Below are 18,026 nucleotides of genomic sequence, written 5' to 3'. Positions count from 1 at the left end.
TTGGCAGGGCTTCTCACAGAGCACCAACCTCCTCCCAACATCAGCACAGTCCTCCAGGAGAGCCCACCCCCTTCATCACAGCCAGCAGGGCTAGGGACTCCAGGCTGAGCCGGGGACCCTGGCCCACTTCACTCTCCAGTCACAGTTGCTGTGGGCAAGAGGTCCCAGCTCTCCTTGCCAGAGCACCAGCCACAACCTGTGGCTTCAGGTACTTGAGGACCAATAGCCAGTAGATCTAAACTCAGTCCTTAAAGCGTAGCTGCCAGATCCTCCTGAACGTCAAGAGACCTGGTGGGTCTCTGGACACACATCAGGAGGCACCTGAGTTTGGAGCAGAGCAAATACAGAGCATGAAAGCAAAGAAGTTAAGGGAGTTATAGCATCAGGGGCCAGACTGCAGCCTTGGAAACCAGGGTCACTGTGAAGTGAGGGGCCTCATGGGGGGTAGGGGGGGATGATTGTTTTCTCTTTGCAGCTGTCACTAAAGTCATGGAAGTGGCTGTGTGTGAGTGATTCACACCAGTGTATGAAAAGCCTGTGACTCACTGTACTGGATTCAGTGGGTGGGCTGCATTGACTCAACCACTCCGGGGGGGAGGGGGGCTGCAGAGTCGCAATCAATAGAAGAATTTTATTCGTACTGAATAGAAGTTGACACTGGCCCACAGACTTCATTGTGTGGCATTCGATACCCAGCTTCAAATCTATGGCTTCCTCCAGACAGTGGCAGCATCCCCGAGACGACAAAGGGGAGGCCGACTCAGGCAGCAGCAGAGATCCCATCTGCACTTCACGTTCAACTGCAAACAAGCTGCTTTTCTTTACCTCAGCTGGGGCAGGGGAGACTAGTATAACTTTGTTCAAATCTCACACAGATGGGCCATCCTCTAGCGTAGCCTGTTAGTAGTACCAGAGCCTGACACCATACCATGGAGTGGGCTTTGGACAGAGGAAGAAAAGAACCTATCCATGGCAGAAGCAGGCAGGTGAGAGTGGGATCATGATCCTGGTGCACAGAAGTACAGGACACAAAGAGCCACATTCAATGCATGGCAGCCCCCAGCACAGGAAATGGAGGGAAGGCAACTGGGAGATGGTACTCACTGGGAAAGCTCCCCGTTTCTTCTAGGGGACTCTGTGGAAACCAGTGGAGGGCATGCTTTCTGAGTTGGCCCCTGTTTTCAGCACTTCCTGTTGCCACTCTGAGTAAAGGCCAGAGCTTCCTGCAGGTGAGGCAAAACACTTCCTCTGGCCAAGGGTTATGCAAAATCCCTAAAGCAGCAGTTCCCAAATTCTGACAGATTATGCACCACCAATTTAAAGCAATACAATCTTAAGTGCCAGCACCAATTTAAACTGATTTAAAATGATACAACCTTAAGTACCACCAGCAAATTTGTCATACTGCCACATAGCACCGATAGGTTGTGTGCGTACCACTGGTGGCACACATACCAGGGATTGGGAACCACTGACATAAAGAATTTTGCATTCACACCCTTAAACCACTATTGGTAAAAACAGACATCAGGTTTACCTGGGCCTGATTGTCCCAGGCTTTGCCTCACATCAAATCAAGTCATTTACACGCTCGACTTCAGTGGTAATTATCTCAAAGGAGCCCCAACTGTCCCAGGAAAATGTGTTATCTTGGCTCTTTCACAGACAATGGGTTGTACATCTGTAGGATCCCAGACCACAAAATTTCACTCTGGGAGAAATCTGATGTCCAGTTTTAGCCCATAGGAACCACCAGATAGACCATACACAGCTGGCATAAAACTAGCTGGTCTGGGCCATGTAATACCAGGTAGCTGGGTTAAAGTGTCTCAGCAAACAACAGCCATTCTACAAGAGAAACTTAGGATGAACTGAAAGGGAAGTTCTCCAGAAGCAGCTCTGGTTGGATGCTGCCAAGGAGTGCAATTACTCAGCAGGTGGCCATATTCCAAGGATTTGAGGGTAGTGATGTCCCCGGTTTTACCACAGAAGCTGTCAGCAGTCAAGGCTGCAATTTTGCATTTCATCCAACCAACAGCGTCTCCAGTCACACAGTGCCTCCTCCATGCTGCCATGCTGGATCAGTGTCAACTCAAGAGTGTCACCACTTCCTACGGCATCATGGGTGGAGATCTCCCATCTGCATAATGAGCAGAGCCCCAGCTTCTGAAGCAGGATGACATTACAGCCTGAGATGGTACATCCAGGGATGTTACAGGGACAGCATGCCACGGGCAGGGTAATATAGACAGTGGCATTCAGAGAGAGTCCCATTCATAGTCTCTCTCAAAGAAAGGAATGGGTTTTGCTACCCATGGAAGCTACTGCTGAGCCCGTATCCTAGTGCTTTAAATGCACAAGAGACCACTACCACAAGACAATCTTTCTCACAGAGGCTCTTTTTGCAAAGAGCCAAGAGCACTGCAGACACAAGACAAATAACTCCTGCTACAACTCAGGGACCAATCATTCATCACGCTGCAATCAACATGCTTCAAGTGGCCCCAGGGAAAACACTGCTCACTCCATAGCTCTGCCTCACTTATATCAAAGAGAAATGTAAACTGAGAAACAAAACTCAAGACAGGAGCGACTTTGAGAAAGAAAGCATGAGAACAGTTAGTGTAGGAGGACTGCAGCTCCACGGACTTGGAAGTGAGCACAGAGGGTAGATGCATGACATGAAACATTGGGTTGGAAGGCAGCAGGCTTATCCCATCTGAAGGAAATCAAGCATTCAAACTTTCTAACCTGAAGAAGACAAGGTGCATTTCAGAAGCCTCAGAGCAGCAAAGTAACTGTGGCTTAGCTTAGAGGACTGCATCACTTCAGAAGGGCAAAGCTAACGAAGGGAGGCAAGGTGATAATAGGCGCTAAAGCTGTTTCATGGAGGCATATCTATATGGAGAAGTGGAGGGGCTGTGTACAGTGCAGGCTGAAGCTGCATCCTAGGGAATGGACATGCAATGTAGGGGAGAGTCATGCACTCCTGGAGCATATAGATGGGTCATTATAGGGCAACCCAGGAGAGGGTCAAGAGTTGGGGGCTCTGGATCAGTAAAAGCTCAGTATGTTTTGACAGAAAGGATATGAGGTGGCGCAATAGCTGTGGCCGGACTTGGTGACACAGGGGGTCCCTTCCAATCCTACACTCCCATGTTTCAAACTTCCTTGAAGCCAGACAGTGCCTGCCCAGCAGAGACGCTGTCAGGGACCCACACAGACAAACAGGGCATGCTTCTTTCAAAGGCACTCAGCCCAAACATGGAGAGAAGTTTGGCCCATAAACCTATGAATGAACCCCAATGAGATCCAACATCATCAGTGAAGCAGGAGCTAGAAGGGAGAGATACCAACAGCACTCTGAAGGAAACAGCTACAAACTAGCTTTAAAACAAACAAGCAAGGGAGTTGAGGCATAGTACATCCAACAACACTGAGCTTGAAACTTTCCCTCCAGTGCCAGCCTCTTCTAACCTGCAGCTCCAGAAAAGAACATCCTGCCCCTCTCCTTCCCTGGATCACCTGCTCAGTTAGCCAAATTTCCCCCTAATGGAGTCCATGATCCACCTTAAAATAACTGAATAGCCTCAGAATGCAGGAAGGCTACCTTAATAAAAACTTTGTCAAGCCAAAGCTTTCCTGAGCATACCTAAGCCCCGGTGGTACAAAGAATTCTCATAAAAAGAAGTTCCTCTTAAAACTTCATAGCCACCATCAGAAGTGCAGCATAGTTCACCTGGACTGGAAGGCAGCATGGGAAGGAGCTGAGTATACCACAACACCACACACACATATCACATCGAGCAAAAGACCAGCCCAAGTCCTCAGAGGGGAGAAATGTAAAAGACACAATACAGCGCCTTGCATTAGACAGAGCTCCTGACCCTCCTCTTGCAGTTCCTCAGCATGCTTTGGTTAGAGCAGCTACACATAAACCCAGACTCTGAATGTACCCAAAAGGAAGAATCAAAACAAAAAGCTTTGGAAAAATTTCAGCGGTGATTAAATCTCTTCATATGATGAAAGGAGAGAGGCACCCACAGCTTAGAGAGGATATTTCTTTTCCTTGAGCATCTGTAAAAACAGGGGTTGGAAAACATAAAGTCATCCGTTCCCCCAACAGGTAGCAGCACACTTTGGGATCTGGCTCCAGACTAGGTCTCCCTGTGCTAGGTAGGAATGAACAATGCCAAAAAAATCCACAGCCTTATCTACTTTTAGAAAGCAAGTGAGAAACATCAGACCCACCATCTCCACGAACAGCAAGCAAAAGCAAGAGCTTACCTTCAATTACATGCATGGCTCCTGCACTTTAGCTGGGTGAGGTTGTGATATTATTCCAGAGACATTATTTGTAATATAAAGAGAAAAAAAGGCAGAGGAGGGGGAAGGTGGGGTGGGGGGAAGAGGAAGAGAGACAAGAAGAAGGGGGGGAAAGAGAGAATGAAAGATGAAGGGGGAGGAAGGGGGAGATAAAAGAATGAAATAAAAAAGGGAGAAAATAGAGACAGTTAAAATCTGTCTCCTGCCCACACAGTGGAAAAGAAATTTCTGACAATCAGAAAGAGAACTCGCACATATACCAGAGGGGGCAGACGGGGAATAACAAAGGAGAAAAAGGAGACTCGAGCTAAATCAAAACAGAAAAAGAAATGTCCAGGCATATAAACACTCATGGAGCAAGAAGAGGAGGGGGGAGAGGTTTGGCCTGTTTTACATAATTTGAGTAGTAAATAGCCACGCGCCTAGAAATCCAGGTCAGTGTGGCTGTTCAGAGTTCAGTGCCCTGTAACTTACTCCCTGCCTAATTTGACAAAACCAAATTACTGCAAGGAGCCAAACCCACTTCCACCTCCTCTCTCCACAGAGAGGAACCGAGGAGCACAAGTCACTCAAGTCTCTCCCCTCCTTGGGTGGGATTTGCAACAGGCCACGGAGGCACTAGAGAGGGCACTGAGGAAGCTCTCTCAGGTAGGGGCCAGAGGCAGGTACGCTGTGGCTCCAGGTGTGAAGGAGAAAGCTCAGCACTGTGCACAAGAATGGCTGGCAAGAAGACTGGGATTGGAGAAATCCTTCTCTTTCCCTTCGCAGACTGGGGCTCCTTACAGTTGCTCTTGGTTTTGAACTTGCTCTTGGCCATATTTTTAAAGGGGCACAAGTATCCACAGCTCCCCTGCAAGCACTCAATACCTCCATGAAACCAGGCGACAGGTTTCAAGGTGCTATGGAATTAAGAGAATCATACTCCTTTCCAAAGTGACCAGACTCCCCACCCCATGTCTGCACCACCTCATAAACAGTAGTCCTATTCGGTGATTGCATTTGCTACCCCTTTCCAGTGCAACAACAGCCAAAGCAAGACTCAAAAGAAAACGTGGAGGTGGGGAAATGAGAAGTAAGGGAACCCTTCTCCTTTGAGTCAGCCAGTCCGAGGAATAGTAGGGATGGCAGCTGGTGCCAGAGTAGGCATCAGGGTTTGGTCTTGGCAGACCAGGAATGGATCACATCCAAGCCCTGTTTTTAAGGAGCTCCAAGATGAAGAGACAGGCAGAGTGTTGCCAGTGGTTTTTGCTCTGCTGAATAAGCAAGAATAAGCTTGAGGCACCAATATGGGCTTCAAGTTCATTCAGGAGATGGATGGAATAACCTATAACAGGGCTGTCCAACTTTTTGAGTAGCTGGGGACTGCAGGGACCCCTGCCCCCATATCCCCTGGGCTGCACACTGCGCTGTGTATCCCCCTGCATGGTAAATGTACATGTGCACTGTAACACCTCAATGCCCCCATGCTCTGCACACCCCACGCTCTGCACATCACACCATAAGTCCTTCCTACCACACTACTATATCATAGCAGTACTCCACGCTGTGCCCGAACCACCCAGCCACTGGCTCTGTCAGCCCTGCCCCCAGAAGCTGGAAAAAGGAGAGGAATCTGGGAAGCCTCTAGAAACAGCAGCTGCAGGAACAGGCTGCAGGTACAGAGAGTGGTGCCCAGACTGGGAACCTGAGGGCCACAAGTTAACCCACTCAGGCAGGGGCAGATCCAGGGTGCATTTGCACCCTACCCCCCACTTTGATTCCTGCTCCACCTAAAGCTTAAACCCAACTGCCTGACGGTAGCAGCAGCATTTCTAGTTAGGCAGCAGTGAAGGAATCAATTGACTTTATTGTTCATTATAATCTACCAGATACCTTCTAAAATCTTCATTCGTCAGGTGTCAGTGACCCTCTCTCCTTTTTAATTGTCTTCAATGGTTCTTCTTTCTTCTGCAATTCTGCTGTCTGTTAGCTGCACCTGGTAATATAGCTCCTATTTCACAGCCCTGTAGACTGCTTTTAACTGTGCTAGAAACATTAATTCAGGTGTGGAAATGTTAACTTAAGTGAACATGAACTCGGTATGGAAATAACTTTCAATGAAGCATTGGATACACTGCCAAGATGCTCAAGAAGGCTTGATTTTGTTGTGTCAGTCTGAAAGAGATGTACATTTAATTCTAATGACTACATCTTTTGATTTTTTCTGCCTAGTTTGTTTTTTTAACACATGATGTGTGATGCAGCAAATTAATGCGCATTCCAATAAAATTGTATTTGTTTTTGCTTTGATATGAATCTGAATCATATAGCTCTGGTCCCCTAGTATATTAGCAAAGCTTCCAGTTTTTTTACCTGGAGAAAAATATGTTTCTCTATATGTGATGATGCACCACCCCATCTGCACTCCCCTTCTCAAAATCCTAGATTTCTCCATTTCCTCAGGGGCCTCATGTGGCCTGCAGGGCAACAATTGGATAGCCCTGACCTACAGCTTTTCTGGGCTGCAGTAAAAGAGCCTTTCCTGACTGATGGGTCAAGGGGAGGATGCTCTGAATGGTGCAACTCTAAGGTGTGTCTTCTCTTCCTCCCTCCCCACCCTCAACCCACCTGTCAACTCAAGGGTAGGTGTAGAACCTATAGATTTGAGAGCACAGTCCACAGACTGAAGTTTACATATTAAAAAGTCCAGTTGGAGGCCTAGGGTTGCTGATGTGCCTGCACCTGTAACTGCAGATCAATGGCCCATGCAGTGATGTAGGTCAGCAGCAGCTAGAGCTGCAAGCAACAGTTTTCTAAACCTTGTCACTCAAGGTGAGGGAAGGGAATGGAGGAGGGAAGAGAATGGAGATCACAGCATGATTTAAGTGACTTGCTGAGGTGACCTACTACATCCCCCTCGCCTGCACCAAGACACAGCTCTGTTCATGGAGGGAAGCAGGGAGGAAAGTGGAGAGAATCAGTGGGGTGCTTGAGTTTTGCCAGACACCTCATGAGAAGTATCAGCCCCTGTCCTAGCAAAAAGGTCTTTCACAAAAGACACTATGAGATACTGTCTAGAGAGCAGCCAATCCTCCAGAGGCCTCCACCTCCCAGCATTCAGCAGCTGAACTCCCTTCTCGCAGTACAGAGGTACATTAATGCTGTGGTTTAGCCACAGGCTCGCCCTGGCTGCTACCCCTGTTGTGGGCACTCGATTCACTTTCAAAAGCAACTGATTGGGGTGAGGAGGTTGAATATCAACACCAGCTTTGAAACCACCAATGGAGCAACATTGAGGCCTTTCCCACAGTCCAAACCACTGAGCAGCTATCCAGTGGGTTCATGCTAGAGCACCCATCTCCTTCCTCTGCCAGCCTGACTCCAGGATCCCAAGTCCCCTGGTGCTTTGTGGGCAGCAGTGTCTGGGCAAGGACCCAAAGCACCTTTCATTACATTCAACACACGCAGCTCAGCCACCCACCTCGTTGCCTACTACGCTCACAAAACATACCAACTAATTAGAGCAACATGGAGTCTTTCCAAACAGCACAACACAATAATATTAGGTTTGGTCCTTATCCCACACACACCAGCAATGGCTGCCGTCCAGTCCCTTTTGCTTCAAGCAGAGGGATGAGAGAAAGCAGATTGGGCTCTGGTGAGTTCACACAAAGATACGCTTGTTCCTGCTTGCCCCTCTGCATAAGTGTTTGTGGGAAAGGGGGATTTTGGAGGAAGATGCTCTTACTATGTCTGGCTCCCTGATTCCCTGCTCCTCCCCTGCTGTAAGAAGCCATTCCAGACAGCAGATCCTTTCAATGGCCTGGCAAATGCTCTATTCCACAGACTATATCACCTAAAGTGACTTCTTTAGCAGGAGCAGTGGCTCTGAAGAAAAGGCCCGGTTTAATAATTCAGCCGGCATGGATTCCATTTAGTAGCCATAGCAACTAGCTCACTGACATCCAATTGTAGGTAGGACATTATTAGACGGGGAAAGGGAAAAAGAACACATGCACACACACACACACACACACACACACACACACACACACACACACACACACACACACACACACACACACACACACACACACCTCTCAGGCTTCAGAAACTTTCCAGTTACATATCCATGCAGGCAACCTCGGCTAGTGTTATTAGTACTATTCAACTGTTCACACCTTCCTCATTTTCACTGCTTGCTCCCTACTAATACCTCAAAAGAGCCTCAGCTCCTGGAAGGCATCAGACAGTGTGACATCCTCACCTCACTCGGCATTTGTCTTGCTTAAAGAGAAGGAAAATTGCTCGGAGGAATTTGTACAACCTCGGAGGAACCTCCAGATGCAAACCTGGACTGCTGCCACTTCTATACACACAGGCACACACAAAGGTATACAACTGCACGCATGGAACACGCAGAAACCCACACCCTGGCTATACCATGACAGGCATGTTAAGAGCCTTGCAAAAGTACTAGCCAGCCAAACTCACATGCTCACAGAGCACATCTACACAAGACGCTTACTGAGCAGCAGCCTCATAACACTGCACAGTAGTGTCCCAGTCAAAAACCATGCTGATACGCTACTGCACAGTGTTATTAGGCTACTGTGCAGTGACACAAAAACCATGCACTGGCACTACTACACAATAATGTGAGTTACTGAAATATTAAATTAGTACTTAGTTAATTAAGTACTAAACCTAATGCACAGTAACTAGGGTGCATTAATGAACGTATAGACATGCCCACAGTCAGGCAAAATATAGCATAGATAAGAATTTCTAACCCAGGTCACATTTATGTGTTTGTGTGCACCCAGCAGCCCACTCTGTAGATACCCAGACACATGAAGCAGTCCTGTAAGAAGACAGACACTTAAATACAGTTTAGTTTAGTTTTGTTCTTTAACAATACTCCCCCAATCGTGAAACATTGGCTGTTGTAAGTCTCTTAGGCTGACAATCTTTGATTAGGAAAGTACAGCTGACTGGAAAAGTAGGATGAGCAGGCTATCTAACCAAGGAGCCAAGATTTTACAATGATTTGCTATTCTGGAGGAGATCCAGAGATGATTCCCCCTCCTCTCTCCAATACCCATAATTTAATGGGTCTGTTATTTGGGGCCTGTCAGCCTTTATGCTGTCTCTTTAAAGCCTTCAGCTATAAATCTGAATGAAATGAAAGGAAGAGAATGCTGTAGACAAGCATTTCATTTAAATGCCTCTGTCAGAATTCTGTTTCATTCACACACACGGAACGAATGTGCTTCCATGAAAACACACTTCCATTTGTGAGCATCTCTGGGACACGGCAGACATATGAAATGATGAAAGCCTTCTCATTCATATGGTGCAAAGTAATGGACGCAAAAGTCCATCCAGCCACATTTGGGATATGCTATACATATATGGCATACAGCCAACTTTTGACACTGCATATCCACTCAGAGCAACAACACACAGCACAGGGAACAGCCACCATGGTCATGTACAAGAAAAACACTGATCGTACATATGTCCAAACCCTGAGCCAGAAACACATTCAATTCTGCATATATGCAGCCACAACAGTCAGCATATCATACTATTAGTGCGAGCGTGCATACACACACACACACACACACACTTTAATTTACTTCGTTGCCACAGTTCACATTTTCAGACAAAACCATACATTTGCAGATACACACACAAAGGCAGCATGCAGATTCAGCACATCAGGAAGACACACTTCTGCAGTCTCATTCATGCAACATGCACAGAGCATCACGGCACATGAAGACATACAACTGACCCGCCAAGTGCCAGCACAGTGGCACGCAGTCACATAACAACGGAACCCCAACATGGCACCCACACTGTACATACAGAACACATCATTCTCCCATCACTGACATGCTCTGGAGTTGTATTTATATTTTTTTGCTGTAACTCAGGGACTAGTGATGCCTTGGATTATGACGTTCCCATGGTTACCTTTTGTAGTGGGAGCTGGGGTAATTGAACTCTCGGGGTTCACTGTTCAACAGATGCTTCTCTCACGCGCGCGCACACACACACACTCATACTCTTTCACACTCCTGCTTTCTGCAATTCAACGCGGAGCAGCTCTGCTCTGCATTTCCAGGTAAAAGCTGAGCACATGTGAATTGCAGTCTTTGCATGTACTACAGGAACTCCATTTAGCACATAATTTTGATGGCTCTTCAAAGGAGAAGATGTGAATGCTACATTATAGGGAAGGGATTCTACCTACCAAAAGGGAAGAGAATCCAAATTCAAAGAGGGATGAGATCAAAAGATGTTGTTCTCACAAATGCAGAGGATCGATCAGAATGAATCAGGGAGGTAGTCAGGTCAGCACTGTCAGCCATGCATCAAGACAGCATTCGTCTTTTAGGAATAGGCAACAAACACTCATTTGCCCACCTACATCTGCTGGAACTTCTCATAGGAAGTCTGCCAGATTGTTCTCAAGATTTAATTAGAGTTGGATCCAAGCTGCAAAGTCCAAGCCCAACTCCAAACCTAACTTTCACCAACTCTGGGCCAGTTCAGATCCAGGGCCACAGTCTTTCACCTTTCCACCTCTGTGCAAAGAGATGCCATACAAGCAAAATGGCTTAAACAAGGCATCATTACGATGTCCAAGGCAGCTTCTGAAGTGTCCATCCAAACAAAGCGACAGAGGGACCCTGTGTGCAAATACATTCTAACACAAGTCAGTGAGAGAACTCACTGCAGTCTTGGGGCACATTCACACATGCAAGCACTTGCACTTGCAGCAGCTCAAATAGAAGCGGTGCAAATTTGAGCGGGGGCTTTATGCCTCAGCACATGTGCTCGGACATGCACTTTGTTGTGGAGCAAATTGTGCCACTTGGGGCAAAATAACCCTGCCTGGCTCCTCCCAGATATGCAGCCAGGGGAAGCTAGAGCCTGGGGCCAGCACCTGTGCTGTCTCCAGCAGTATAAAGAGCTGCCCTGTCCTGGCCCCATCCATACAAAAAGCTGCCCTGGCAAGCAGCTCAGGACTACTTGCTCTCAGGAACTTCTGGGGCCCAGCCAACTGGCACCTGGGGACACTACCCCTTGTGCCAGCTGGACTGCTGCAGCAGCATCCCAAATCTATTTAAAAAAAACAACCCAAATCCATGTTCTTCCACAGTTAAAACAAAAAACCACTCTACACACACACACACGCACACACACACACACACACACAAGAACACACACACACATATATATCTAGAGAAAGAGAGAGACAGCGATCAGTTGCGTAATGCTTTATTGGTATATTTACAATGTTAAAGCAATTTGGATGCCTACCAATGTCTCTATCATGATGAAAAAATAAATTCTAAATACCTATATGTGTTGATGTGTGCTTTTTATTTTCTACACACATGATGGGTTTGTGATGGGGGGATGTGGTGTTTGCAGGAAGGGGGTGAGAAGAGGTTTGGGGGAAGGCAGGTGGGTGTGTGTGGAGGGATGTGGGTTGGTCTGTGGGTAGGTGTGGGGCAATTGCTGGGGGGGCTGTGGATGTGGGGGACCTTGTGGGGGGGCTGCTCAGGAGGGGTGGGTCCCCTGGCCCCCACAGGGTGCAGCTCCCCCCTCCCCCCCACAGGGCCCCAGCTCGCCCCTGGAGGGCCACAGCTCCTAACCCCCACAGGGCCCCATCCCCCCTGCCCAGGCTCCCAGGCACCCTGGAGGCCCCCCCACCTCTCAGGGTCTCAGCTCCACCCTGGAGGGCCCCAGCCCCCCTACCCCAGGCCCGTAACTGACCTTTCACAGCAGCAGCGGGGGGACTGTGTGCCAAGCCCAGCCGGGTTCTGCCAGCCCTGGGGCTGCTCCTGCCGCCCAGCAGGACCCTGCACACCACATGGGAACCGTGTGCCGGGCCCAGCCAGGTCCTGGGGCCCCTCTGCCACCCAGCTGGGCCAGGCCCATGGCACCAAGACCCGGCACGGCATGTAGGGACCGCGCGGAGCCAAGACGGGTCCTGTCGGCTCTGGGGCTGCTCATGCCACCTGGCTGGGCCGGGCAGCATGAGCAGCCCTAGGGCCAGCAGGACCCAGCTCAGTTCCGTGCAGTCCCTCCGCGCCAGGCCAGGCCAGGCTGGGCTGGGCCAGGCAGCATGAGTAGCCCAGGGCCGGCAGGACCCAGCCCAGCTCTGTGCAGTCCCCGGGCTGCTCGTGCTGCCCGACCTGGCGCGCAGGAACCGCATGAAGCCAAGCCAGGTCCTGCCAGCCCTCGGGCTGCTCGTGCTGCCCAGCCCAGCCAGAAGGCACAAGCAGCTCCAGGGCCGGCAGGACCCAGCTTGGCTCCGCGCAGTCCCTGTGCACTGGGTTGGGTCCTGCCACTACAGGAAGGGCCCGGCCAGGCAGCAGGGTGGCCCCAAGGGCAGCAGGATCCAGCTGAGCCCAGCACGCGGGGACCACGTGCCATGCTGGGTCCTGTCACCATGGGCTGGGCCCAGCCCAGCTAGGTGGCAAATGGGCCCCAGGGCCTGCTCCCGCCTCTGCCCCGCTGTGCCTGCAAGGGGGTGAGGACCTGGCCCAGCCCCATGTGGCTGTCTAGTCCAGCTTTACACCGGGGCGGGTCACACGGCTCCGGGAGGCGCGGCTCCTGTGCACACCTCTGGGAGCCATGCGACTTGCTCTGGTGCAAAGCCGGACTAGTGAGCCGCAGCGATCTGGACCAGGTCCTCACCCCCCACAGCCCTGGGGACATCCCCCCCACCACTCCCCAAATGCCCCCACATCCCCCTGCCACCCCTCACCCACCCACACCCATGAAACACCACCCCCCCCCACACACACACACACACACACTTACCTTGGACAGTGCTGGGGCTGGGGCAGCAGGAGCACCAAAGAGATGCTCTGGCCAAAACCAGAGTGTCTCTTTTGGAGGACCGACTGCCTGCTGGCTCCAGGCATGGTCTGGGACCATATGCCTTGCTCTGCTCTATTGTGGAGTGTTTTTTTTAGACCCCTGGATATCCAGGGGTCTTATTTTTTTGTTCCCGCACATGCCTCTTGCCCGCCTCAAAGGGGTTTGAGGTGGGGCAAGAGGCAAGTGCCTGCTCATCTGGACGTGCCCTTAATGTTCAATCTGAGACTACCCAGGTTCCTGATAACACCCTGTTCTAGAAGGACCTGCTTGTAAGCTTAGCACAAAGCCACCCCCAAAGTAACATTATATCATCTCATTAACAGTTACTGCTATGCTGTGAAAAGGCAATGTCCATTCTTTCATCCCCCTTGTTATCTACTTAATTCCTACATGAAAACACTGTGAAATTACAGAAATGGCCAACAGAGTACTTAACAGTTCTAGTCTTTCCTAGGTCTAGCTAGTTTTCCCAACCCCTACCTCAGTTTCATTCAAGCTAGTTACTCTGTGGTTTCTAGTAGGTGCTTTCTGGACATAATATGGACACTGGGCTTGGTTCTCCATTGCCTTGTACCAAATCAGAATAGTAACATTTCATAAAAGAGGAGAGAGAACAAGGCCTCCTCGCGCCTTCCAAATCTTCTCCTCAAAGAAACACTTTGGCCTTTTTCTCACATATCAACACGCATCTCACATGCCTGGGGTGCCACAAGTAACCCTTGATTTCCCTGGTTCCCCACAAGCCTCCATTTCAAGGAAATACAACTGTGGCTGTGTTGCAAGACATTGATACCTGCTTTCCAGCTGATAGCCAATCCACCTGATAAGAGACTATCATCTGTGACAGGGTTTGGGTACGCTTGTCACTATGATGCTTTTCCCCTTCTTCTCCAGTTTGATCAAATCTGTATTTGTTAACTCTGCATGACTGAAGTCTTACACACAGCCAAGGCATTAGAATTACAGGACCCCAGGCAGAGGCTAAGGTGTGGGTCCCTTTCTACTCCCACCCACACACTAGATGAATACCTTTAACTTAGCCTAGCAGGGACCCCCATGTCACCCTGCCTGCTTGTTCCTAAAACTAGTCTGACTAAAAAGACATAAAGTCCTTGCGTCTCTTCCTATTAGCCTATGTGCTAACTTCATTCTGGTTCCTTCTAAGATCCAATAGGACTAGAAATGGGTTTTGCCATGACAATCAGAGCAATTACTTCTGGGATGTTTCTTCTGAATAGCTCTCTCAGCTTTCCTCTTATTCCTAGGTTGTTTTGGCAAGGGGATGAGGTGCTCTAAGCAGCAGGAATTCCTTGAACTCCTGATCTGTGAGAATGGGGCTGTTGTTAGCACCTGAACTTGCTTGTCTTCCTTGCCTTCAGTTCATTACCTGATCCCACCAGTTCCATGCTTCTACATGTGTGGTGTATTTCTATCATCGCTATCAATATAGAGCAGGAATCAAGTAGCAGTCAATCAGTTTCTTTGTCGTGTGGAAATAAGTTGCCTCTTGGCTTTGGCAGGGTTACTCTGAGATTTTATGATCCTGTGGTATTCTGTTTGTTCTCTATGGAAAGAGCTGCACAAATAACAATCCATTACCAATACCATTCTATCATTTACCATAGACAGGAACAGAATAACTCTTGCCCTTTGCTTAACTTTTTCTGCACGTAAATGACAGCTATGTAGTTTAATGAGCATTTCTTTTCTCAGCAGGGCTGGAACAAGCAGTCTCTCTCCTTTCAGAAGAACTGCCTGCACTCTAATTTGCACTGAACTTTGGTGTGTGGCTAAAGCGCTGCTTCTTCCTTCCTTCATCAAATTGTCAATTTCTGATTATTCAAAGCGGAAGGTTTTCGGAAATTCTGCTAAGTTTGCAGTAGCCCCAGGCACGTGTCTTACATCCTGAATTTCCTATTCAAAGTAACTTTTAATTTGTTCAGTTTACTGTTCTGCTAAGTACACACATATGTATTTTTATATTGACAAGAGAAAAAGATGCAAGCAGAAGCTAACCACAAGGCATTTGGAAGTTTGTTTGTTAAAAAATCCCATATATTTAGCATAACCAAAATCTAGCACATGATGATGATGATGCTGAAACTGCAAACATATGGGGTGCCTGATTCTCTTCTCACCCCAGTGCAAAGCTGGGAAGGAGAAACTGACCATCGTGTCATATCCCCAGTGGGTGTAAATCGATGCAACTCCTTTGAAGAAAGGATCTGGTCCTTAATTTCCATATGGAATATAAATCGGGTAAGGATTTCCACACAGCTTCAACACCTTGTAATCCCGCAGAAACCTGTGAAATTAGTATTTGAAATACCTCAGAGCAGAACTAAAAGAATGCCTTTGAGTATAAATATATAATTGCCCAGATGCTGCATTAAAATCATCAAGTTAAAGCTCATCTCCTACAATGCTACTAAACTGCATGGTCCACATTTAACACTGCTAGAGTTCATTCAAATTTGAACCATCTTTTTCATGGAAAAGTTTCAGTTTGGTTGAAATGTTTCTGCTTTTAATTGAAATAAAAGGGAATCAAAAATGGATTTTGTACCATTTGGGGTGGAAAAATAGTTTTGCTATTGAAAAAATCTCATTTTAATTGAAAATGTGTTAATTAAAAAGTGTTTTCAAAACAAGAAAAAAATTCATGTAAAATATTATCTAATGACAACACATAGAGGAATTCTCCAAATAAATGCAAAGCAATTTAAAGACAGGCAGACACTGAGAATGACAGTAGCGCACATTTTTTGCTTCCGAAGGCTGAGTTGCTATTTCAGTAGTTACCATCAAGCAACGCTCCTGTTTTAATGCTGTCTTTAAAATAAAACGGATCAATGTCCATCTATTTTAGATACCCTTTCATTTATAATTAACCCAGCATAGGAGGGTCTAACTTTTCAAGGACCCTTAACTTTTTGCATTATATCAAGTTTGTTTACTTTATCTGAACTATTCTTACTAGATAGATCTCAAGAGTTCCTGAATTGGCATACTGTAGAACAGCAATTACCTTTCCAAAATTATAGGCCTGAGGAAAATATCAAAAAGGATCACTAATATGCTCCCTATGCTTGACTGTTATATTTACAGCGCATGTCTTGCTGATTGACTTCATGGCTTGGCAAATTTTAATGGTAGCTCTCATACTGCATCTGCTGTTTGTGCTAGATTAAGTCTTACCAGGTCAGGAAAAAAAAAGTCAAAAGGAGAACCATTAGGCTGTCCTGGTTAAAGAATGTTGTTTCCTGTAGCAGACAGTGCACAAGAGCATATTGAAGCACTGCATCAGCACTAACTGCCTTGGACTCCCCAGTACACTAATTTAATCCTGCAGAGGTCTAGGGAAAAGGTTAAAGTTAAATTAGCTTCTTGTAATGGCTGCAACATCATTCTGTATTATTAAGGATAAATAATAAAATGCATCTCCTCCACATTCATGTACTTGTGCTTTAAGCTACACAGCTGATAGAAAGTAGGGCTGCGTGAAATTTTGCCGGGTGTTTCGTTTCGAGCTTGAAACAGTGCAATTGAAACAAAACAAAAGGCTTCAAAACGAAACGAGGGCACTCAAAACGTTTCAAAAGTTTGTAAATGTTTCGAGTTTTGAAGCCTGACTTACTTGGTTTCAACGCTGGTTCCAGCTGGCAGCAGCAACCTCCTGTCATCTGGCACGCAGATCCAGGGGCCCATGAATGTGGGGGTGGCAAGTGACCAGGGGTCGGTGACCACCTACAGGCACCACCAGCAGTGGCGGTGGCAGCCAGCGACAATCATGGACTGCCTGCAGACACTGCCAGTGGTGTCAGTGGCAGGGTGGCAAGCAGCAACCACCCTCAGATGGTGCTGTTGGTGTCAGCAGCATGGTGGTGCACGGTGACCAGAGGGTGCACCACCACGCTCATGGGGTGCATGTGCACTTGTGTACACGCCCTATGCATTGCCCCTGTGAGGACCAGCACCCCTGGGAGGACTGCAGGGCTGTGCTGGACTCTTCCCGGGGGCGTGGGTCCCTGGATCTGTGTGCCAGATGAGAAGAGCCTGCTGCTGCTGCTGCTGCTGCTGCTGCTGCTGCTGCTGCTGCTGCTGCTGCTGCTGCTGCCGCTGCCTGGGGCCATCCACAGCAGCAATCTTCCTGGCGTGGGCGCGAGCTGCACCCAGCACCGGTCCCAGGCAGCAGCAGCAGCCTCCTGTCATCCAGTGTGCCGATCCGGGGGCCTGCACCCCTGGGAGAAGTCCAGCACAGCCCCACAGCCCTCCCAGGGGTGCGGGCCCCTGCATCTGCATGCTGGATGATAGGAGGTTGCTGGCAAGTGTCACGAGTTTTGCTTTGAACAGTTTGAGGTGCAATTTCCCAGAACACTCTGCACCTATCTCCTTGAAACTTGTCAGGCTTCATGCCCTCAGAAGGGGCTACCAGACCTGCAATTTTCATCTGAATCAGGCAAGAAATGACAACGTTTTAGGTATTTTCATGATTCCCCATTATAGCCTATGGGCGAAACGTCAAAATGCGTCAAAACAGCAAAACAGTTTCGACAAAATGAAACAGAACAGTGCTTCAAAATGAAACAAAACAATGAAACAAAACACTGTCCATTTGAAATGGTGAAATGGAAGTCATAACAAAATGGTGCTGTTTCGCACAGCCCTAAAAGAAAGCTCATGCAAGTGGGACTCTTCAGTGTTGGGGCTTGGTTACCCTGCCAATTAACTCAGCAGGAAGCGCAACACCTGATGATCTTTCCTAGAAGGATGTCCCTGGGAACTTCAGAGTCAAGATAGGGAATCTACAGAAA

Source organism: Alligator mississippiensis, chromosome 5, assembly GCF_030867095.1.
Source record: "Alligator mississippiensis isolate rAllMis1 chromosome 5, rAllMis1, whole genome shotgun sequence".
Taxonomy (NCBI): domain Eukaryota; kingdom Metazoa; phylum Chordata; order Crocodylia; family Alligatoridae; genus Alligator; species Alligator mississippiensis.
This window is presented reverse-complemented; position numbering follows the sequence as displayed.